This window comes from Glycine max, chromosome 15 (genome assembly GCF_000004515.6).
Source record: "Glycine max cultivar Williams 82 chromosome 15, Glycine_max_v4.0, whole genome shotgun sequence".
NCBI lineage: Eukaryota > Viridiplantae > Streptophyta > Magnoliopsida > Fabales > Fabaceae > Glycine > Glycine max.
The window spans coordinates 23,774,024-23,782,869 of record NC_038251.2 but is presented as its reverse complement, the minus strand read 5'-3'; the positions used below and the strand labels follow the sequence as shown (position 1 = coordinate 23,782,869).

Here is an 8,846-nt window from a genome sequence, read left to right as displayed (position 1 = left end):
AATCCCAACATTGAAATATTAAAAAGTAACCAAAATTTAAAAACATTAATTTAGATGGACCATAAATATATTTAAATCATTATTATATGTATATATGCAGCGTACTGCTTCTTCAATGTCTTTGATGCTAATGAATCGACATGATGTAACATGTTAAGTAATCTTGTTTCTAAAAACATTTGATCAGGATTTGATTTCCGATCCCATGCTTAATAGAAAAACATCTCTTAAAAAACATTAATTTTTTAAATAGATCTTATGCTTCCAGAAATTAGTCATTAACTTTAGAATAATGACTTCACCCAAAAAAAAAAGTGTCTTGATACTATTGGAGTATATATGAAAAATGCATGTGGGTTAGTACGTTGATGATGGTGATGCCACACCAAATGACGCATATGAACTTTTGGCATTGTCGTGACGGCGGATAAAAATATCGCTAGCTTCGCTGAACCGGAATTCAAAAATGTCAATATTTATCCATGCAAGTTGCTAGACTATGTTAATTAAGTTTGGATTGAAATATATATATATATATATAATGCATCCAAAAATAAGGTAAAATTCGTTTGAACCTTTTCGTTTTCGTTTTTGTTTTTTTTTTCTTTAGATTTTGGTAAAATTCGAGTAAAGTCGGGTGAATCATTATCTATTCTGAACAAAGAAGGCTCGGAAGTGCCACGTGGCATCATTTCAAGGCCTCACTTCACTTTGTTAAAAATGAAAAATGAAAAAAGAATATTAATTGTACTTCCATCTCCACTCTTCTCTTCTTTGCACTTCATCATCTTCTTCTTTCTTCAATTTTTCTTGCTTTCACTTCGGATCTAACGCACTGCCTCCGACCTCTGCTCCACCAATTTTCTCACTTCTTCTTGCTTTCCGTTGACCCAGGTAAAAATGGTGGTTTGTTATTGTGCTTTTTCCTATTTAATTGCCCTAAGAATCATTCATTTAACTTTCCTAATAATGCGAAAGAACATGTAATTTGTTTAATAATGTGACACCTTTTGAAGTGTGAATGGATTTGTGAGTAATAAAATCCTATTTCAGTTTTGTTTCTGCTTCATTGTCTCTGATTTTCTGTTATTTTTCTTTTTCTTTTTTTTTGGTTTAACCTCTTACAAAGGTGAGTTTGTTTGATTTGTTGTGATTTGCTTGAACACTCAATGATTTCAAACCATTAGTTGCTATGTTAGTTGATTTATGCAAAGGAGTTAGCTTTGATTTTTAGTTGACTTTTCAAACGTGTTCTATTCTATTAATTTCCCTTTTTTTTTTTCTCTTTGTTGGTGGAAATCTAGCATCTTACCATGTGTTTGGAATATTTTTTGTGTTTCAGCCATGCCTCACAAAGAGAATGCCATTAGTGAAATCCATTCGAAAAGAGGGACTTGAAAAATAGTTGTTCGTATAACCGACCTTTGGTTTGATAGAAAAGCAAGGGGCAAATGTGCGGTTGAAATGGTGTTTATGGACCAAACTATATGTATTTCCACTATCATAAACTTCACGCGTTAGAAAAGGTTTACCACCTCAATTTATAAAAAAATCTTTGCATTGTCTTTGTTGTGTTGTCTTTTGTAGGGATCTAAGATTGGGGCTACTCTAAGTGAGGATTATTTTGCAGAATTTAGACACTTGCTGCAACGTGGTAAAACATATGTTCTTGAAAACTTTTTAGTTGTAAGAAGCATTGGAGAGTGGAGAGTGATTATATGTTGTATTTTGTCAAACCAACATGTGTTAATGAAGAAGAACGCCTTGAAATCCTTGTGAATGTCTATGATTTCACATATTTTGAAGACATCATTGTGGGTGAGGCAAAACTGGACACTTTAGTTGGTATGTTCTTTTAACAATTTTGCTACACATTCTCTAGATAGTTATTGTTTATGTCATTTTTTAATGCTTCTGTAATCATTTGAGTTTTATAAAATTTGTAGATATTATCAGTGTGGTGGTGGATATCATAGAACAACATACGCAATCACCTCCTTATAGAGTAATTGTTGTTCTTAGAGACGAAAAGTATGTTCATTAGTAGCATTTATTCATTTTTGAGAAGCAATTATTTTTAGTTACACTATAAGTGCTCCTAAAAATGGAATATGTAATGCAGGGATGTGGATATGACAATCACTGTTTGGGAAAGTTATGTTGCAGAACTTGGAGCATCTCTGAGTAAAAACAAAATTGAGAAGCAGCCATTAATTGTGATGTTAACACTTGCCAAAATCAAACTACCTACTGGTCAGTATTTAGTACTTATCAATTCTATAATGTTTTTATTTTAAATTTAGAATTCATACTAAACTCTTGGTATATAATTGCATATAAATATCCACTTAGTGTTCATAACACTAAGATAGCATCCAAGATGTATATTAATGCTGACATGTTAGAAATTCATGATTTCCTAAAACGGTATAAACTATTTTAACACTTCAAAAATCCTTATAAATTGATTTTGACAAAAAAAAAAGAGTTCTTCAGATTTGTTTACCATACAGATTGGATCTTTCCAAGCCTTATTATACTGGTGAAGTAACTTAGGGAGATGCCTATTCTCAATCTCAGTTTTCTCAGGGATCTCAAGGTTCCTCACTTGGTAGATTTTTACGTAATGCAAAAGTGGTGAGGCTAGGTGAGATAAAACCACTGACACAGGTCAAGTTCCATTTCATTCTTTTGTTATTAACCAATATCTAATTTGTGCACATGTGTGCTAATATATTACAATTGTTTTTTGTCAAACCAGGATTTATAATGTTTGACTGTTGGGACTGTTGATGAAGTCTTGGTGAAGGATCCATGGAGCTACTATAGCTGTTTGTATTATACCTGTTCTGTTGAGGCTAAAGTGTTCCCAGCTACATGTGGGTCGTGTAAAAGGACCCTAAATGAAACTTTGCCTAGGTTATCATTGTAGTCCATAAAGCTTTGTGTTGTGTTGTTTATTATTTAGTTTCACCAATAAAATATCTGTCCATTTTATCATTTAATTGAAATATTGAAATATAAGGTATAAGTTGGTCATTGTGATGAAGCATGAAGGTGAAACCAAAAGATTTCATTTTTGGGATAGTGTTTGCATAAAAATGTTCAACAGAAGTGTTGTAGAGACTAGGAAACAATTGCAAGGTGTAAGTGTGAAGCTATGGTTTAAATAATGTTTAAATACTGTAAATTAATATAGTGTAAATGCTAGAATGATATATTTTCGTTATTGAATATTAACGTGTTCAAATTTTTCCAACCAGGAAGGTGTGAAGAATATGAATTCTTTTCCAACATGTGTCAATGAATTGATTGGAAAACAACTTGCTCTAAGGTTCAAGTATCGCCTTCAATATCGTTAGTGCTCTGTTGTGGATGTTAGTGAGAATAAAGACATCATCACTGCAATCAAAGCAAAACTTTCACCACCGCATAATGTATGTATTATTCTAACTAACATCAAATACTCTCCTGTTGGTTTTCTTTTTAATGTTATTTTGTGATTTTGTGATATTTAGTGATTATTATGCCCATGAATGTTTTTCCTTTTGTATTTTAGCTTGAACAAATCATAGACAAGGGCAAGTCTATTTTTACTGATACTCAATCTCAAGAAACCTTCTTGACAGTAAGTTATTTATGTATTAGGCAACTTATTTGTTGATTGTAGGTACGACTCACCATGTGAAGCATGCTGGAAGATTTTTAGTTTTTTTGCAACATGGACGTAAACCAGCAATTGAGCATTTATACTTTCATTCGGAAGATGAACATCCTGTCTATTTTAAAGGGCAAACAATATATTGATGCAATGATGTCTAAGAAAACTGTCAAAGAATCTATGTTCACAACATGGATGGAAGCAAACAAGATTTACCCACATGATAGAAAACTAACATACCCTCAATATGTGTCTAGCTTTGTGTATGTGGCTCGCAATAGATGTTGGAAGCCAAGAAAACAAGGATATACAATTGGGCATCTAATATGGATACCACCATCTACTGGTGAGCTATTCTTCGTGAGAATGATTCTTTTTGTTGCAAAAGGACCAACCAGTTATGATGAAATCAGAAAAATTGATGGTGTTCGATATCCAACATTCAGAGCTGCATGTTTTGCATTGGATTTCTTGGAAATGATGAAGAATTCATTGGTGCAATTAGAGAGGCAAAAGATTGGGGCACTGCCCATTTCCTTTGAAAACTCTTTGTATACATGCCTTTGATGAACAACATGAGTAGGCTAGAGTATGTTTGAGAAAAGACTTGGCAGTGGATGGCAAATGATATTCGTTACCATCACAAAATATAATATCCAAACCAAGGTATATATTTCAGAAAAATATTTAGCTACATGAAACTCAACCTTTAAAAATTAAACTTAAAACTTTTATCGATTCTATGTAAAAGGTTACCAAGGGGATAACATTGTATATATTTGTTTCCTACTTCAATTTTCAATATAGGACAACTCATAGATGAAGAGGTGCAACATAGATGTTTGTGTCGAATTGAGGACCTTTTACAAGGAAATGGTAAAAGTCTCAGTAGTTTTTCTGCCATGCCTTATCCAATAGATTATGCCCCAGAGCATGTTGGTAATAAGCTTATTCATGAAGAATTGGACTATAATAAAGAAACACTACAACATGATTTCAATTCTTATTATTCTTCACTCACGTAATTATCTAACTTATCATGAATCAAGTGGTTCTTATAATATTATTTTTCCATGTAACAAATAGCTACACTAAATTACAGATGAGAAAAATGATATATTTCATAAAATAATGAATGTTGTTGAAGCACAATATGGTGGAGTTTTCTTCCTTTATGGATATGGAGGTACTGGAAAGACTTTCATGTGGAAAACATTGGCATCGACAATCCGATCAATAGGTGACATTATGTTGACTGTTGCTTCAAGTGGTATTGCCTCTCTTTTGCTACCTGGAAGAAGAACTGCACATTCAAAATTTGTCATTCCTGTACTTGCAATTGCAAGTTCAACATGCAACATACACTAAGGTAGTGACTTAGCTGAATTATTGAAAGTCACTAAATTAATTATCTGGGATGAAGCTCCAATGTGTAACAAGTTTTGTTTTGAAGCACTTGACAAAAGCTTAAAGGACATTATATGAGATACAAATTCAAATCATTTACCATTCGGTGGTAAATTAGTTGTCTTTGGTGGTGACTTCTGTCAGATTCTTCCAGTTGTACCTAAGGGCAATAGATCTAATATAGACCATGCAGCTATAAATTCTTCTTATCTTTGGAATCACTGTCAGGTTTTGAGGTTGACAAAAAACATGCGCTTACAAAATAGTTCTGAAAATACTTGAAGCTCAGACTTAAGGGCATTTTCGAAATGGATGCTAGATATAGGAGATGGTATACTTGTGAGCCTAATGATGGATATGTTGAAATAACTATTCCAGATGAATTTCTCATAAATGATTACAATAATCCTTTAGAGGAAATTGTGAACAGAACATATCCTAATTTGCTACAGTTCTACAACAATCCTGAGTACTTACAATCAAGATCCATACTTGCCTCTACAATTGAAGTTGTTGATAAAGTCAATGAGTATGTCATGTCTTGATACTTGGAGATGAGAAAGAATATTACAGTGCTGATAGTATCAACAAATCAGATGCACTTCAAAATCTAACATCTGAAACAGTCACTCCAGAATTTCTAAACTCACTTAACACATCAAAAGACGGGTTGTGCAATGGTACTAGGCTTATTATCTCAAGACTTGGTGCTCATATCATTGAAGAAAGATCATTTCCACGAAGAACATTGGCCATAAAACATATATTCCAAGGATGAATATGTCTCCTTCAGAATCACCATGGCATTTTAAATTGATTAGAAGGCAATTTCCTTTCATGGTTTCATTTGCTATGAGCATAAACAAATCTCAAGGACAATCTTTGTTAGATGTTGTATTATATTTACCAAGGCTTGTTTTTAGTCATGGTTAGATTTATGTGGCACTATCTAGAGTGCAGAGTAAACAAGGATTACGCATTTTAATTCTTGATCAACAAGGCAAGCCTTGCAATACCACTATTAACATGGGATACAAAGACGTTTTTCAAAACCTTTAGGGAAGGTTAGCAAACTATTATTATAAATATTATAATAACAAATTTAGGTACAAAATATTTTATAAAGTTTGATTGAACTAACTTATTCAATTTTTTTCCTGATTCAACAGGTCCACACACAATGGACTTGGTTATGTGGTGCACCTTCATTCTATTATGCATGTTTTGTTTGTTACAAACATTTTTTGAGGTAAAACTTCACATTATAAGCTTGAAATTAACTATAATTAGTACAAATGTTTCTCAATAATATCATCTACTCATTTGTTGTGTAATTGTTATATTATCTTGAATATAATGAATAATTAATAGAAAAAGTGAATTCAACATGCATAGATTTGTCGAGAATGCCAAAAATTTTCTTAATAACTAAGTGTTCATTGTCCCTATTTTCTGATTAGGCGGTCTTCAATTTAGGAGACATATGCTACCATGGAATTATGAAACCAACATGGGATTGCAGCTTTTTGGATATCCATTAGAAACAATGATAATTTTTTGATATGCATATATGGTATCCATATGTATGATGTCTTTACTATATATATATATATATATATGACATACCATATTTGATTTGTAGTATAATATATGTGTTGTAGGGTTATTGTATTTATCAAACAGACACTATGAAATAGATTATGCAATACTAATGGATATCAAAATTTCAGTTTAATGTCTAACATAGTGTATAGCTAAATCTTTTCATAAAATTATATGATACATAGACATCAATCTTTTCATACAACAACTACTGAAAATAAAATCGATAGTAAAACATAGACGCTATTCCATCCGTACGGACAGGTATATAACTAGTTTAAGAAGATAATTTTCTCTCATTTTATCTGAGGCCTTACACAAGAATTGTCACTTGGATTAACAGGCGTTTGTAAATATAGTTTGAACTTTGAATCAACATTTCAAGATAGTTATCATGCAAGCAACATGAACAATTAGAAATGTATAGTAAATTAAATACTTTAGGTGGTGTTAAGGATTTGTAGACATTATCATCTTAGCGGAAAAGGCTTTGCATGGCTTTATGCGCTAGCTATGATTGGCCAACCAGAAAGATGCCATCGATTACGTTAACAAATGTTAAATGTCTTAGTGGCAATTTGACACCTAGGTTGCACTTTTGGAGGAGTTGTCCATTGATGAGATAAGGACAAGAACATCGGTTTAGTGATAATTTTGAAACGATAATAATCGGGTATTTGTTTTCAGAAATTGAAGTTTGATGTATAACTCATAAAATTAATTAAATATAATATAGAAACCACAAAGAGGGATTTAGAATTTAATTGCTTTGGAGAAATAAAAATCAAAATTAAAACACACGATAGTCTGGTTTTGGTGGAATTGGTTCTAAGGAATTTAAAGATGACAATCCTTTACCTCGGCTTCTACTCGTCAAAATTAAAATTGTTTTAAACATATATTAGATGCAGTGACATAGCAGGGGCCTTGCCCCCTCCCCTCCTCAGGCCTCAAGATTCTTTCTATATATGAGAAGAAAATAAAATAAAATAAAAAAAGGATTTCGTCATTGTTTACTTAATTTTCTTCGAGCAATAAATATTAAATATTTAAATAATTGAGCCAAAAAAATTTTCCCCGGCCGCCCCCATACATCTTTGTATCCGTCCTTGATTACATGAAAGAATCTACTACAAATCTCTTAGCCGAAGATGGTGGTGTTGATTGGTTGTGGCGGTGGAAATGTAGGAAGGGATTGATCTTGGAATTGATCTTGGATTAGTGGGCTGAACCATAACTAAAATTCACTAATCATAATTAGTGAAATTTTGGCTCCAAAGTTTAGCTCCACAAATTCAATTTCAAATTCAAGTGAAATTTGAATTTCCCTCCATTTTTTTGTGACACTTAGGCTATAAATAGAGGTCATGTGTGTGCATTTTTTTCAACTTTGATCATTTGAATATTAAACTTCAGATTTCAAAGCTCATTTAGATCACAAAATTTTGTGCTCTTCTCTCCCTCTCCCTTCATTCATCTCCTTCTTCCTCCAAGCTCATATCCATGGCCTCCTATGGTGGTGAGCTTCTTCTAGACTCATCTTCTCCTTGAAGTGGCGTCTCCTCTCTCTCTTCCTTTCTCCATTCCGCTGCCATTCATTTTCCAAGAAGCAAAGGAATCCATTGATGAAGAAGATCCTAGGCCTACAAGCTCCAATGGAGCTTACATCAATTCTCTATTTGGATGCAAAAAATTTCTTTTTCCTGCCCCCAACTTCTTCTTACCGCACTTATCCCCATATTAGCATCATCCAATAATCCCACAGGCACCGTTGTTTCAGAATTATTTGCCATTTGCTGCAAATTGCCATTGCTTTACTTTTTTTTTAAGCATAGAAGCATGGTTATGCCATTTACATGATTTACTAAAACCACCCCCTCTCAAATTTGAACCAAACAATTTCCATCAAGATAATGCTCTCCTAAAACCTGGAGCAAGGTGTGATAAAATTACTTACTTTGGCTAGGGTTCAGGACAATATTCAATCATGCTTGGCTTACTGGGTGCAAAGGTTTACTTTAATTACTCATACAAGGTGGCTATTTGGCTCTGTAACAAAAAAATAAATTCAACATGGCCTTCATCATTTCCACATCATGCATCCATTCAGCATTCAGAGATTCATGCAAAAATTAGTAGTTGATACTAGTCATTCTCTCACAATTAAGATTCATAC

At 32.9% G+C, this 8,846-nt stretch overlaps 1 long non-coding RNA gene and 1 pseudogene across 4 annotated transcripts; both read left to right on the top strand.

Annotated features, from left to right (window-relative positions):
• The first annotated feature begins 690 nt into the window (after positions 1-690).
• On the top strand, positions 691-4,448 carry LOC102660691 (uncharacterized). 4 transcript variants are annotated; one of them, XR_005888598.1, is made up of 8 exons: positions 691-894; positions 1,343-1,489; positions 1,588-1,845; positions 1,947-2,031; positions 2,123-2,670; positions 2,762-2,919; positions 3,264-3,437; positions 3,671-4,445. It is a non-coding gene; the product is annotated as an uncharacterized lncRNA (long non-coding RNA). The 4 variants fall into 4 exon arrangements; XR_005888596.1 differs by having other exon boundaries at positions 1,343-1,845; positions 2,123-2,427; positions 2,514-2,670; XR_005888597.1 differs by having other exon boundaries at positions 1,343-1,526; positions 1,631-1,845; positions 3,671-4,443.
• Positions 4,449-4,792: 344 nt separating this feature from the next.
• LOC102665780 (uncharacterized) lies at positions 4,793-5,846 on the top strand (annotated as a pseudogene).
• The last annotated feature ends 3,000 nt before the right edge of the window (positions 5,847-8,846 follow it).